Source organism: Ambystoma mexicanum, unplaced genomic scaffold (assembly GCF_040938575.1).
Source record: "Ambystoma mexicanum isolate Mex_15411 unplaced genomic scaffold, UKY_AmexF1_1 Mex_scaf20, whole genome shotgun sequence".
NCBI lineage: Eukaryota > Metazoa > Chordata > Amphibia > Caudata > Ambystomatidae > Ambystoma > Ambystoma mexicanum.
In genome coordinates this window covers 1237300-1250405 of record NW_027182434.1, presented here as the reverse complement: position 1 = coordinate 1250405, position 13106 = coordinate 1237300, and the positions used below count along the sequence as shown (strand labels likewise).

The 13106-nt window shown below is 51.5% G+C and overlaps 12 non-coding genes across 12 annotated transcripts; 4 read left to right on the top strand and 8 right to left on the bottom strand.

Annotated features, from left to right (window-relative positions):
- Nucleotides 1–570: 570 nt before the first annotated feature.
- TRNAL-AAG (transfer RNA leucine (anticodon AAG)) lies at nt 571–652 on the bottom strand. Its single transcript has one exon. It is a non-coding gene; the product is annotated as a tRNA-Leu (tRNA).
- Nucleotides 653–2047: 1395 nt separating this feature from the next.
- On the bottom strand, nt 2048–2129 carry TRNAL-AAG (transfer RNA leucine (anticodon AAG)). The gene has a single exon. It is a non-coding gene; the product is annotated as a tRNA-Leu (tRNA).
- Nucleotides 2130–2670: 541 nt separating this feature from the next.
- TRNAD-GUC (transfer RNA aspartic acid (anticodon GUC)) lies at nt 2671–2742 on the top strand. Its single transcript has one exon. It is a non-coding gene; the product is annotated as a tRNA-Asp (tRNA).
- A 774-nt stretch (nt 2743–3516) lies between these two features.
- Nucleotides 3517–3598, bottom strand: TRNAL-AAG (transfer RNA leucine (anticodon AAG)). Its single transcript has one exon. It is a non-coding gene; the product is annotated as a tRNA-Leu (tRNA).
- Nucleotides 3599–4972: 1374 nt separating this feature from the next.
- Nucleotides 4973–5054, bottom strand: TRNAL-AAG (transfer RNA leucine (anticodon AAG)). The gene has a single exon. It is a non-coding gene; the product is annotated as a tRNA-Leu (tRNA).
- A 541-nt stretch (nt 5055–5595) lies between these two features.
- On the top strand, nt 5596–5667 carry TRNAD-GUC (transfer RNA aspartic acid (anticodon GUC)). Its single transcript has one exon. It is a non-coding gene; the product is annotated as a tRNA-Asp (tRNA).
- Nucleotides 5668–6441: 774 nt separating this feature from the next.
- TRNAL-AAG (transfer RNA leucine (anticodon AAG)) lies at nt 6442–6523 on the bottom strand. The gene has a single exon. It is a non-coding gene; the product is annotated as a tRNA-Leu (tRNA).
- Nucleotides 6524–9357: 2834 nt separating this feature from the next.
- Nucleotides 9358–9439, bottom strand: TRNAL-AAG (transfer RNA leucine (anticodon AAG)). The gene has a single exon. It is a non-coding gene; the product is annotated as a tRNA-Leu (tRNA).
- Nucleotides 9440–9980: 541 nt separating this feature from the next.
- TRNAD-GUC (transfer RNA aspartic acid (anticodon GUC)) lies at nt 9981–10052 on the top strand. The gene has a single exon. It is a non-coding gene; the product is annotated as a tRNA-Asp (tRNA).
- A 774-nt stretch (nt 10053–10826) lies between these two features.
- TRNAL-AAG (transfer RNA leucine (anticodon AAG)) lies at nt 10827–10908 on the bottom strand. Its single transcript has one exon. It is a non-coding gene; the product is annotated as a tRNA-Leu (tRNA).
- Nucleotides 10909–12282: 1374 nt separating this feature from the next.
- On the bottom strand, nt 12283–12364 carry TRNAL-AAG (transfer RNA leucine (anticodon AAG)). The gene has a single exon. It is a non-coding gene; the product is annotated as a tRNA-Leu (tRNA).
- A 541-nt stretch (nt 12365–12905) lies between these two features.
- On the top strand, nt 12906–12977 carry TRNAD-GUC (transfer RNA aspartic acid (anticodon GUC)). The gene has a single exon. It is a non-coding gene; the product is annotated as a tRNA-Asp (tRNA).
- Nucleotides 12978–13106: the final 129 nt, after the last annotated feature.

The window sequence follows — 13106 nt, the reverse complement described above, 5'->3', positions numbered from 1 at the left end:
CTGTTGTCTGCGAAGTCCAAATTGTAACCCTGAATCAGTTCCTCTTCTGACCCTTTGTATCATGTTACATGACGAGTAATGATCACCTGTTAGCTTTATCCCTAATTATAACTCTCACTCTTTCCCTGCATCTAACCCTAGCTCTAATCCCATCATTAACCTCGGTCCGGGCACACGCGTGAACCCCTACTCTCATCTCAGCCTCTCCTGGTGATACATCACACCTGGGATCGTTTGCTCCCTGTGGGCTGTGGGAAATTTGCTACCAGCACGCCCTGGAAGTGGGGCTCATTCCGCTGCAACGGGAGGTCTTCCCAGGACGCGTCACAGCTCAACGCAAGAGCTCCTGGGTTTCGAAGGCTCTTGCAGCAAGCCTTCACAAAGCAGCAGGGAGCGCCGTTCCAGATGGGAAACTTGAGACTGGATGTCCAGAAAAGCAAGACGTCAGAAGCGAAACCTTTTTCCTGCAGGGTGTGGCATACCATCCGCTTGCTCATTGCGACAGAGGTGGCACTAATGAAGGAAGAGGTCAACGTTACGTTCTTCTTTAAAATGCAAGGCCAGGAAAAGTGGCAGCGGTGGGATTTGAACCCACGCCTCCGAAGAGACTGGAGCCTTAATCCAGCGCCTTAGACCGCTCGGCCACGCTACCTCCCTGCTAGTCGCCGAAAGCGGAACTTGACCCGTTGCCCGGCCCGCTTTAGTGCTTTGCCTTTTCTCCTTGGAAAGTCTGGAGACAGGCAGTGGAAGGGCAGGCAAACTGTCAGGTGCGCAGAGGAGGGGAGACCATGAGGCAAGGTGGGAGATGGGGGCAAGAAGTGAGAAAAAAACTAATCGCAAGCTAGGGCAGGATTCGGAAAGTGAAGCCGAAAAGGGGCTTAGCATGCAGCCCAGGGGTTTCTTTGACTGTCCTAAGCCCACAGGGACTTTGCCGTCCTCAGCTCATGAGACTTGAGATGGGTAGCTTGATTTGCTGAGGAAATGCGGGATGACAGATTCAACTCTGGAGTCAAACATAGCCCGGAACTATCGCCTTAAACTGAGTTTTAAGCCTGGTGCCGATAAAAAGAAAGAAATTAGCCTTAGATCGGGCAAGCCGTTTGACGGGGGAAAATGAGACCCCCCTAGGCCAGCTAGGTGGTCGCTGGATGCTGTGCAGACATCAGCAGCTGTTCATTTCATGCCCTCACGTCTCCTCGTTAGTATAGTGGTCAGTATCCCCGCCTGTCACGCGGGAGAGCGGGAGACCGGGGTTCAATTCCCCGACGGGGAGGTTAAACCTTTTCTGGATTTTTTTTAGTTCTTGACAAATATTCTTGAAGATTAGGCTGAGTCAAGTAGGGAATGGGTGCCAAGAACTGACTCTTTAAGAAAAAAGCACCGGCAACGCTAGTCATCGTACAATATTTGTGCACAATTGCTTACATTAGGCGGCCGGTCCACTTTATTGAGTCCCCCTCAGCACCATTTAGTGCTCCTGTTGTCTGCGAAGTCCAAATTGTAACCCTGAATCAGTTCCTCTTCTGACCCTTTGTATCATGTTACATGACGAGTAATGATCACCTGTTAGCTTTATCCCTAATTATAACTCTCACTCTTTCCCTGCATCTAACCCTAGCTCTAATCCCATCATTAACCTCGGTCCGGGCACACGCGTGAACCCCTACTCTCATCTCAGCCTCTCCTGGTGATACATCACACCTGGGATCGTTTGCTCCCTGTGGGCTGTGGGAAATTTGCTACCAGCACGCCCTGGAAGTGGGGCTCATTCCGCTGCAACGGGAGGTCTTCCCAGGACGCGTCACAGCTCAACGCAAGAGCTCCTGGGTTTCGAAGGCTCTTGCAGCAAGCCTTCACAAAGCAGCAGGGAGCGCCGTTCCAGATGGGAAACTTGAGACTGGATGTCCAGAAAAGCAAGACGTCAGAAGCGAAACCTTTTTCCTGCAGGGTGTGGCATACCATCCGCTTGCTCATTGCGACAGAGGTGGCACTAATGAAGGAAGAGGTCAACGTTACGTTCTTCTTTAAAATGCAAGGCCAGGAAAAGTGGCAGCGGTGGGATTTGAACCCACGCCTCCGAAGAGACTGGAGCCTTAATCCAGCGCCTTAGACCGCTCGGCCACGCTACCTCCCTGCTAGTCGCCGAAAGCGGAACTTGACCCGTTGCCCGGCCCGCTTTAGTGCTTTGCCTTTTCTCCTTGTAAAGTCTGGAGACAGGCAGTGGAAGGGCAGGCAAACTGTCAGGTGCGCAGAGGAGGGGAGACCATGAGGCAAGGTGGGAGATGGGGGCAAGAAGTGAGAAAAAAACTAATCGCAAGCTAGGGCAGGATTCGGAAAGTGAAGCCGAAAAGGGGCTTAGCATGCAGCCCAGGGGTTTCTTTGACTGTCCTAAGCCCACAGGGACTTTGCCGTCCTCAGCTCATGAGACTTGAGATGGGTAGCTTGATTTGCTGAGGAAATGCGGGATGACAGATTCAACTCTGGAGTCAAACATAGCCCGGAACTATCGCCTTAAACTGAGTTTTAAGCCTGGTGCCGATAAAAAGAAAGAAATTAGCCTTAGATCGGGCAAGCCGTTTGACGGGGGAAAATGAGACCCCCCTAGGCCAGCTAGGTGGTCGCTGGATGCTGTGCAGACATCAGCAGCTGTTCATTTCATGCCCTCACGTCTCCTCGTTAGTATAGTGGTCAGTATCCCCGCCTGTCACGCGGGAGACCGGGGTTCAATTCCCCGACGGGGAGGTTAAACCGTTTCTGGATTTTTTTTAGTTCTTGACAAATATTCTTGAAGATTAGGCTGAGTCAAGTAGGGAATGGGTGCCAAGAACTGACTCTTTAAGAAAAAAGCACCGGCAACGCTAGTCATCGTACAATATTTGTGCACAATTGCTTACATTAGGCGGCCGGTCCACTTTATTGAGTCCCCCTCAGCACCATTTAGTGCTCCTGTTGTCTGCGAAGTCCAAATTGTAACCCTGAATCAGTTCCTCTTCTGACCCTTTGTATCATGTTACATGACGAGTAATGATCACCTGTTAGCTTTATCCCTAATTATAACTCTCACTCTTTCCCTGCATCTAACCCTAGCTCTAATCCCATCATTAACCTCGGTCCGGGCACACGCGTGAACCCCTACTCTCATCTCAGCCTCTCCTGGTGATACATCACACCTGGGATCGTTTGCTCCCTGTGGGCTGTGGGAAATTTGCTACCAGCACGCCCTGGAAGTGGGGCTCATTCCGCTGCAACGGGAGGTCTTCCCAGGACGCGTCACAGCTCAACGCAAGAGCTCCTGGGTTTCGAAGGCTCTTGCAGCAAGCCTTCACAAAGCAGCAGGGAGCGCCGTTCCAGATGGGAAACTTGAGACTGGATGTCCAGAAAAGCAAGACGTCAGAAGCGAAACCTTTTTCCTGCAGGGTGTGGCATACCATCCGCTTGCTCATTGCGACAGAGGTGGCACTAATGAAGGAAGAGGTCAACGTTACGTTCTTCTTTAAAATGCAAGGCCAGGAAAAGTGGCAGCGGTGGGATTTGAACCCACGCCTCCGAAGAGACTGGAGCCTTAATCCAGCGCCTTAGACCGCTCGGCCACGCTACCTCCCTGCTAGTTGCCGAAAGCGGAACTTGACCCGTTGCCCGGCCCGCTTTAGTGCTTTGCCTTTTCTCCTTGGAAAGTCTGGAGACAGGCAGTGGAAGGGCAGGCAAACTGTCAGGTGCGCAGAGGAGGGGAGACCATGAGGCAAGGTGGGAGATGGGGGCAAGAAGTGAGAAAAAAACTAATCGCAAGCTAGGGCAGGATTCGGAAAGTGAAGCCGAAAAGGGGCTTAGCATGCAGCCCAGGGGTTTCTTTGACTGTCCTAAGCCCACAGGGACTTTGCCGTCCTCAGCTCATGAGACTTGAGATGGGTAGCTTGATTTGCTGAGGAAATGCGGGATGACAGATTCAACTCTGGAGTCAAACATAGCCCGGAACTATCGCCTTAAACTGAGTTTTAAGCCTGGTGCCGATAAAAAGAAAGAAATTAGCCTTAGATCGGGCAAGCCGTTTGACGGGGGAAAATGAGACCCCCTAGGCCAGCTAGGTGGTCGCTGGATGCTGTGCAGACATCAGCAGCTGTTCATTTCATGCCCTCACGTCTCCTCGTTAGTATAGTGGTCAGTATCCCCGCCAGACCGGGGTTCAATTCCCCGACGGGGAGGTTAAACCTTTTCTGGATTTTTTTTAGTTCTTGACAAATATTCTTGAAGATTAGGCTGAGTCAAGTAGGGAATGGGTGCCAAGAACTGACTCTTTAAGAAAAAAGCACCGGCAACGCTAGTCATCGTACAATATTTGTGCACAATTGCTTACATTAGGCGGCCGGTCCACTTTATTGAGTCCCCCTCAGCACCATTTAGTGCTCCTGTTGTCTGCGAAGTCCAAATTGTAACCCTGAATCAGTTCCTCTTCTGACCCTTTGTATCATGTTACATGACGAGTAATGATCACCTGTTAGCTTTATCCCTAATTATAACTCTCACTCTTTCCCTGCATCTAACCCTAGCTCTAATCCCATCATTAACCTCGGTCCGGGCACACGCGTGAACCCCTACTCTCATCTCAGCCTTTCTGGTGATACATCACACCTGGGATCGTTTGCTCCCTGTGGGCTGTGGGAAATTTGCTACCAGCACGCCCTGGAAGTGGGGCTCATTCCGCTGCAACGGGAGGTCTTCCCAGGACGCGTCACAGCTCAACGCAAGAGCTCCTGGGTTTCGAAGGCTCTTGCAGCAAGCCTTCACAAAGCAGCAGGGAGCGCCGTTCCAGATGGGAAACTTGAGACTGGATGTCCAGAAAAGCAAGACGTCAGAAGCGAAACCTTTTTCCTGCAGGGTGTGGCATACCATCCGCTTGCTCATTGCGACAGAGGTGGCACTAATGAAGGAAGAGGTCAACGTTACGTTCTTCTTTAAAATGCAAGGCCAGGAAAAGTGGCAGCGGTGGGATTTGAACCCACGCCTCCGAAGAGACTGGAGCCTTAATCCAGCGCCTTAGACCGCTCGGCCACGCTACCTCCCTGCTAGTCGCCGAAAGCGGAACTTGACCCGTTGCCCGGCCCGCTTTAGTGCTTTGCCTTTTCTCCTTGGAAAGTCTGGAGACAGGCAGTGGAAGGGCAGGCAAACTGTCAGGTGCGCAGAGGAGGGGAGACCATGAGGCAAGGTGGGAGATGGGGGCAAGAAGTGAGAAAAAAACTAATCGCAAGCTAGGGCAGGATTCGGAAAGTGAAGCCGAAAAGGGGCTTAGCATGCAGCCCAGGGGTTTCTTTGACTGTCCTAAGCCCACAGGGACTTTGCCGTCCTCAGCTCATGAGACTTGAGATGGGTAGCTTGATTTGCTGAGGAAATGCGGGATGACAGATTCAACTCTGGAGTCAAACATAGCCCGGAACTATCGCCTTAAACTGAGTTTTAAGCCTGGTGCCGATAAAAAGAAAGAAATTAGCCTTAGATCGGGCAAGCCGTTTGACGGGGGAAAATGAGACCCCCCTAGGCCAGCTAGGTGGTCGCTGGATGCTGTGCAGACATCAGCAGCTGTTCATTTCATGCCCTCACGTCTCCTCGTTAGTATAGTGGTCAGTATCCCCGCCTGTCACGCGGGAGACCGGGGTTCAATTCCCCGACGGGGAGGTTAAACCGTTTCTGGATTTTTTTTAGTTCTTGACAAATATTCTTGAAGATTAGGCTGAGTCAAGTAGGGAATGGGTGCCAAGAACTGACTCTTTAAGAAAAAAGCACCGGCAACGCTAGTCATCGTACAATATTTGTGCACAATTGCTTACATTAGGCGGCCGGTCCACTTTATTGAGTCCCCCTGAGCACCATTTAGTGCTCCTGTTGTCTGCGAAGTCCAAATTGTAACCCTGAATCAGTTCCTCTTCTGACCCTTTGTATCATGTTACATGACGAGTAATGATCACCTGTTAGCTTTATCCCTAATTATAACTCTCACTCTTTCCCTGCATCTAACCCTAGCTCTAATCCCATCATTAACCTCGGTCCGGGCACACGCGTGAACCCCTACTCTCATCTCAGCCTCTCCTGGTGATACATCACACCTGGGATCGTTTGCTCCCTGTGGGCTGTGGGAAATTTGCTACCAGCACGCCCTGGAAGTGGGGCTCATTCCGCTGCAACGGGAGGTCTTCCCAGGACGCGTCACAGCTCAACGCAAGAGCTCCTGGGTTTCGAAGGCTCTTGCAGCAAGCCTTCACAAAGCAGCAGGGAGCGCCGTTCCAGATGGGAAACTTGAGACTGGATGTCCAGAAAAGCAAGACGTCAGAAGCGAAACCTTTTTCCTGCAGGGTGTGGCATACCATCCGCTTGCTCATTGCGACAGAGGTGGCACTAATGAAGGAAGAGGTCAACGTTACGTTCTTCTTTAAAATGCAAGGCCAGGAAAAGTGGCAGCGGTGGGATTTGAACCCACGCCTCCGAAGAGACTGGAGCCTTAATCCAGCGCCTTAGACCGCTCGGCCACGCTACCTCCCTGCTAGTCGCCGAAAGCGGAACTTGACCCGTTGCCCGGCCCGCTTTAGTGCTTTGCCTTTTCTCCTTGGAAAGTCTGGAGACAGGCAGTGGAAGGGCAGGCAAACTGTCAGGTGCGCAGAGGAGGGGAGACCATGAGGCAAGGTGGGAGATGGGGGCAAGAAGTGAGAAAAAAACTAATCGCAAGCTAGGGCAGGATTCGGAAAGTGAAGCCGAAAAGGGGCTTAGCATGCAGCCCAGGGGTTTCTTTGACTGTCCTAAGCCCACAGGGACTTTGCCGTCCTCAGCTCATGAGACTTGAGATGGGTAGCTTGATTTGCTGAGGAAATGCGGGATGACAGATTCAACTCTGGAGTCAAACATAGCCCGGAACTATCGCCTTAAACTGAGTTTTAAGCCTGGTGCCGATAAAAAGAAAGAAATTAGCCTTAGATCGGGCAAGCCGTTTGACGGGGGAAAATGAGACCCCCCTAGGCCAGCTAGGTGGTCGCTGGATGCTGTGCAGACATCAGCAGCTGTTCATTTCATGCCCTCACGTCTCCTCGTTAGTATAGTGGTCAGTATCCCCGCCAGACCGGGGTTCAATTCCCCGACGGGGAGGTTAAACCTTTTCTGGATTTTTTTTAGTTCTTGACAAATATTCTTGAAGATTAGGCTGAGTCAAGTAGGGAATGGGTGCCAAGAACTGACTCTTTAAGAAAAAAGCACCGGCAACGCTAGTCATCGTACAATATTTGTGCACAATTGCTTACATTAGGCGGCCGGTCCACTTTATTGAGTCCCCCTCAGCACCATTTAGTGCTCCTGTTGTCTGCGAAGTCCAAATTGTAACCCTGAATCAGTTCCTCTTCTGACCCTTTGTATCATGTTACATGACGAGTAATGATCACCTGTTAGCTTTATCCCTAATTATAACTCTCACTCTTTCCCTGCATCTAACCCTAGCTCTAATCCCATCATTAACCTCGGTCCGGGCACACGCGTGAACCCCTACTCTCATCTCAGCCTCTCCTGGTGATACATCACACCTGGGATCGTTTGCTCCCTGTGGGCTGTGGGAAATTTGCTACCAGCACGCCCTGGAAGTGGGGCTCATTCCGCTGCAACGGGAGGTCTTCCCAGGACGCGTCACAGCTCAACGCAAGAGCTCCTGGGTTTCGAAGGCTCTTGCAGCAAGCCTTCACAAAGCAGCAGGGAGCGCCGTTCCAGATGGGAAACTTGAGACTGGATGTCCAGAAAAGCAAGACGTCAGAAGCGAAACCTTTTTCCTGCAGGGTGTGGCATACCATCCGCTTGCTCATTGCGACAGAGGTGGCACTAATGAAGGAAGAGGTCAACGTTACGTTCTTCTTTAAAATGCAAGGCCAGGAAAAGTGGCAGCGGTGCGATTTGAACCCACGCCTCCGAAGAGACTGGAGCCTTAATCCAGCGCCTTAGACCGCTCGGCCACGCTACCTCCCTGCTAGTCGCCGAAAGCGGAACTTGACCCGTTGCCCGGCCCGCTTTAGTGCTTTGCCTTTTCTCCTTGGAAAGTCTGGAGACAGGCAGTGGAAGGGCAGGCAAACTGTCAGGTGCGCAGAGGAGGGGAGACCATGAGGCAAGGTGGGAGATGGGGGCAAGAAGTGAGAAAAAAACTAATCGCAAGCTAGGGCAGGATTCGGAAAGTGAAGCCGAAAAGGGGCTTAGCATGCAGCCCAGGGGTTTCTTTGACTGTCCTAAGCCCACAGGGACTTTGCCGTCCTCAGCTCATGAGACTTGAGATGGGTAGCTTGATTTGCTGAGGAAATGCGGGATGACAGATTCAACTCTGGAGTCAAACATAGCCCGGAACTATCGCCTTAAACTGAGTTTTAAGCCTGGTGCCGATAAAAAGAAAGAAATTAGCCTTAGATCGGGCAAGCCGTTTGACGGGGGAAAATGAGACCCCCCTAGGCCAGCTAGGTGGTCGCTGGATGCTGTGCAGACATCAGCAGCTGTTCATTTCATGCCCTCACGTCTCCTCGTTAGTATAGTGGTCAGTATCCCCGCCAGACCGGGGTTCAATTCCCCGACGGGGAGGTTAAACCTTTTCTGGATTTTTTTTAGTTCTTGACAAATATTCTTGAAGATTAGGCTGAGTCAAGTAGGGAATGGGTGCCAAGAACTGACTCTTTAAGAAAAAAGCACCGGCAACGCTAGTCATCGTACAATATTTGTGCACAATTGCTTACATTAGGCGGCCGGTCCACTTTATTGAGTCCCCCTCAGCACCATTTAGTGCTCCTGTTGTCTGCGAAGTCCAAATTGTAACCCTGAATCAGTTCCTCTTCTGACCCTTTGTATCATGTTACATGACGAGTAATGATCACCTGTTAGCTTTATCCCTAATTATAACTCTCACTCTTTCCCTGCATCTAACCCTAGCTCTAATCCCATCATTAACCTCGGTCCGGGCACACGCGTGAACCCCTACTCTCATCTCAGCCTCTCCTGGTGATACATCACACCTGGGATCGTTTGCTCCCTGTGGGCTGTGGGAAATTTGCTACCAGCACGCCCTGGAAGTGGGGCTCATTCCGCTGCAACGGGAGGTCTTCCCAGGACGCGTCACAGCTCAACGCAAGAGCTCCTGGGTTTCGAAGGCTCTTGCAGCAAGCCTTCACAAAGCAGCAGGGAGCGCCGTTCCAGATGGGAAACTTGAGACTGGATGTCCAGAAAAGCAAGACGTCAGAAGCGAAACCTTTTTCCTGCAGGGTGTGGCATACCATCCGCTTGCTCATTGCGACAGAGGTGGCACTAATGAAGGAAGAGGTCAACGTTACGTTCTTCTTTAAAATGCAAGGCCAGGAAAAGTGGCAGCGGTGGGATTTGAACCCACGCCTCCGAAGAGACTGGAGCCTTAATCCAGCGCCTTAGACCGCTCGGCCACGCTACCTCCCTGCTAGTCGCCGAAAGCGGAACTTGACCCGTTGCCCGGCCCGCTTTAGTGCTTTGCCTTTTCTCCTTGTAAAGTCTGGAGACAGGCAGTGGAAGGGCAGGCAAACTGTCAGGTGCGCAGAGGAGGGGAGACCATGAGGCAAGGTGGGAGATGGGGGCAAGAAGTGAGAAAAAAACTAATCGCAAGCTAGGGCAGGATTCGGAAAGTGAAGCCGAAAAGGGGCTTAGCATGCAGCCCAGGGGTTTCTTTGACTGTCCTAAGCCCACAGGGACTTTGCCGTCCTCAGCTCATGAGACTTGAGATGGGTAGCTTGATTTGCTGAGGAAATGCGGGATGACAGATTCAACTCTGGAGTCAAACATAGCCCGGAACTATCGCCTTAAACTGAGTTTTAAGCCTGGTGCCGATAAAAAGAAAGAAATTAGCCTTAGATCGGGCAAGCCGTTTGACGGGGGAAAATGAGACCCCCCTAGGCCAGCTAGGTGGTCGCTGGATGCTGTGCAGACATCAGCAGCTGTTCATTTCATGCCCTCACGTCTCCTCGTTAGTATAGTGGTCAGTATCCCCGCCTGTCACGCGGGAGACCGGGGTTCAATTCCCCGACGGGGAGGTTAAACCGTTTCTGGATTTTTTTTAGTTCTTGACAAATATTCTTGAAGATTAGGCTGAGTCAAGTAGGGAATGGGTGCCAAGAACTGACTCTTTAAGAAAAAAGCACCGGCAACGCTAGTCATCGTACAATATTTGTGCACAATTGCTTACATTAGGCGGCCGGTCCACTTTATTGAGTCCCCCTCAGCACCATTTAGTGCTCCTGTTGTCTGCGAAGTCCAAATTGTAACCCTGAATCAGTTCCTCTTCTGACCCTTTGTATCATGTTACATGACGAGTAATGATCACCTGTTAGCTTTATCCCTAATTATAACTCTCACTCTTTCCCTGCATCTAACCCTAGCTCTAATCCCATCATTAACCTCGGTCCGGGCACACGCGTGAACCCCTACTCTCATCTCAGCCTCTCCTGGTGATACATCACACCTGGGATCGTTTGCTCCCTGTGGGCTGTGGGAAATTTGCTACCAGCACGCCCTGGAAGTGGGGCTCATTCCGCTGCAACGGGAGGTCTTCCCAGGACGCGTCACAGCTCAACGCAAGAGCTCCTGGGTTTCGAAGGCTCTTGCAGCAAGCCTTCACAAAGCAGCAGGGAGCGCCGTTCCAGATGGGAAACTTGAGACTGGATGTCCAGAAAAGCAAGACGTCAGAAGCGAAACCTTTTTCCTGCAGGGTGTGGCATACCATCCGCTTGCTCATTGCGACAGAGGTGGCACTAATGAAGGAAGAGGTCAACGTTACGTTCTTCTTTAAAATGCAAGGCCAGGAAAAGTGGCAGCGGTGGGATTTGAACCCACGCCTCCGAAGAGACTGGAGCCTTAATCCAGCGCCTTAGACCGCTCGGCCACGCTACCTCCCTGCTAGTTGCCGAAAGCGGAACTTGACCCGTTGCCCGGCCCGCTTTAGTGCTTTGCCTTTTCTCCTTGGAAAGTCTGGAGACAGGCAGTGGAAGGGCAGGCAAACTGTCAGGTGCGCAGAGGAGGGGAGACCATGAGGCAAGGTGGGAGATGGGGGCAAGAAGTGAGAAAAAAACTAATCGCAAGCTAGGGCAGGATTCGGAAAGTGAAGCCGAAAAGGGGCTTAGCATGCAGCCCAGGGGTTTCTTTGACTGTCCTAAGCCCACAGGGACTTTGCCGTCCTCAGCTCATGAGACTTGAGATGGGTAGCTTGATTTGCTGAGGAAATGCGGGATGACAGATTCAACTCTGGAGTCAAACATAGCCCGGAACTATCGCCTTAAACTGAGTTTTAAGCCTGGTGCCGATAAAAAGAAAGAAATTAGCCTTAGATCGGGCAAGCCGTTTGACGGGGGAAAATGAGACCCCCTAGGCCAGCTAGGTGGTCGCTGGATGCTGTGCAGACATCAGCAGCTGTTCATTTCATGCCCTCACGTCTCCTCGTTAGTATAGTGGTCAGTATCCCCGCCAGACCGGGGTTCAATTCCCCGACGGGGAGGTTAAACCTTTTCTGGATTTTTTTTAGTTCTTGACAAATATTCTTGAAGATTAGGCTGAGTCAAGTAGGGAATGGGTGCCAAGAACTGACTCTTTAAGAAAAAAGCACCGGCAACGCTAGTCATCGTACAATATTTGTGCACAATTGCTTACATTAGGCGGCCGGTCCACTTTATTGAGTCCCCCTCAGCACCATTTAGTGCTCCTGTTGTCTGCGAAGTCCAAATTGTAACCCTGAATCAGTTCCTCTTCTGACCCTTTGTATCATGTTACATGACGAGTAATGATCACCTGTTAGCTTTATCCCTAATTATAACTCTCACTCTTTCCCTGCATCTAACCCTAGCTCTAATCCCATCATTAACCTCGGTCCGGGCACACGCGTGAACCCCTACTCTCATCTCAGCCTTTCTGGTGATACATCACACCTGGGATCGTTTGCTCCCTGTGGGCTGTGGGAAATTTGCTACCAGCACGCCCTGGAAGTGGGGCTCATTCCGCTGCAACGGGAGGTCTTCCCAGGACGCGTCACAGCTCAACGCAAGAGCTCCTGGGTTTCGAAGGCTCTTGCAGCAAGCCTTCACAAAGCAGCAGGGAGCGCCGTTCCAGATGGGAAACTTGAGACTGGATGTCCAGAAAAGCAAGACGTCAGAAGCGAAACCTTTTTCCTGCAGGGTGTGGCATACCATCCGCTTGCTCATTGCGACAGAGGTGGCACTAATGAAGGAAGAGGTCAACGTTACGTTCTTCTTTAAAATGCAAGGCCAGGAAAAGTGGCAGCGGTGGGATTTGAACCCACGCCTCCGAAGAGACTGGAGCCTTAATCCAGCGCCTTAGACCGCTCGGCCACGCTACCTCCCTGCTAGTCGCCGAAAGCGGAACTTGACCCGTTGCCCGGCCCGCTTTAGTGCTTTGCCTTTTCTCCTTGGAAAGTCTGGAGACAGGCAGTGGAAGGGCAGGCAAACTGTCAGGTGCGCAGAGGAGGGGAGACCATGAGGCAAGGTGGGAGATGGGGGCAAGAAGTGAGAAAAAAACTAATCGCAAGCTAGGGCAGGATTCGGAAAGTGAAGCCGAAAAGGGGCTTAGCATGCAGCCCAGGGGTTTCTTTGACTGTCCTAAGCCCACAGGGACTTTGCCGTCCTCAGCTCATGAGACTTGAGATGGGTAGCTTGATTTGCTGAGGAAATGCGGGATGACAGATTCAACTCTGGAGTCAAACATAGCCCGGAACTATCGCCTTAAACTGAGTTTTAAGCCTGGTGCCGATAAAAAGAAAGAAATTAGCCTTAGATCGGGCAAGCCGTTTGACGGGGGAAAATGAGACCCCCCTAGGCCAGCTAGGTGGTCGCTGGATGCTGTGCAGACATCAGCAGCTGTTCATTTCATGCCCTCACGTCTCCTCGTTAGTATAGTGGTCAGTATCCCCGCCTGTCACGCGGGAGACCGGGGTTCAATTCCCCGACGGGGAGGTTAAACCTTTTCTGGATTTTTTTTAGTTCTTGACAAATATTCTTGAAGATTAGGCTGAGTCAAGTAGGGAATGGGTGCCAAGAACTGACTCTTTAAGAAAAAAGCACCGGCAACGCTAGTCATCGTAC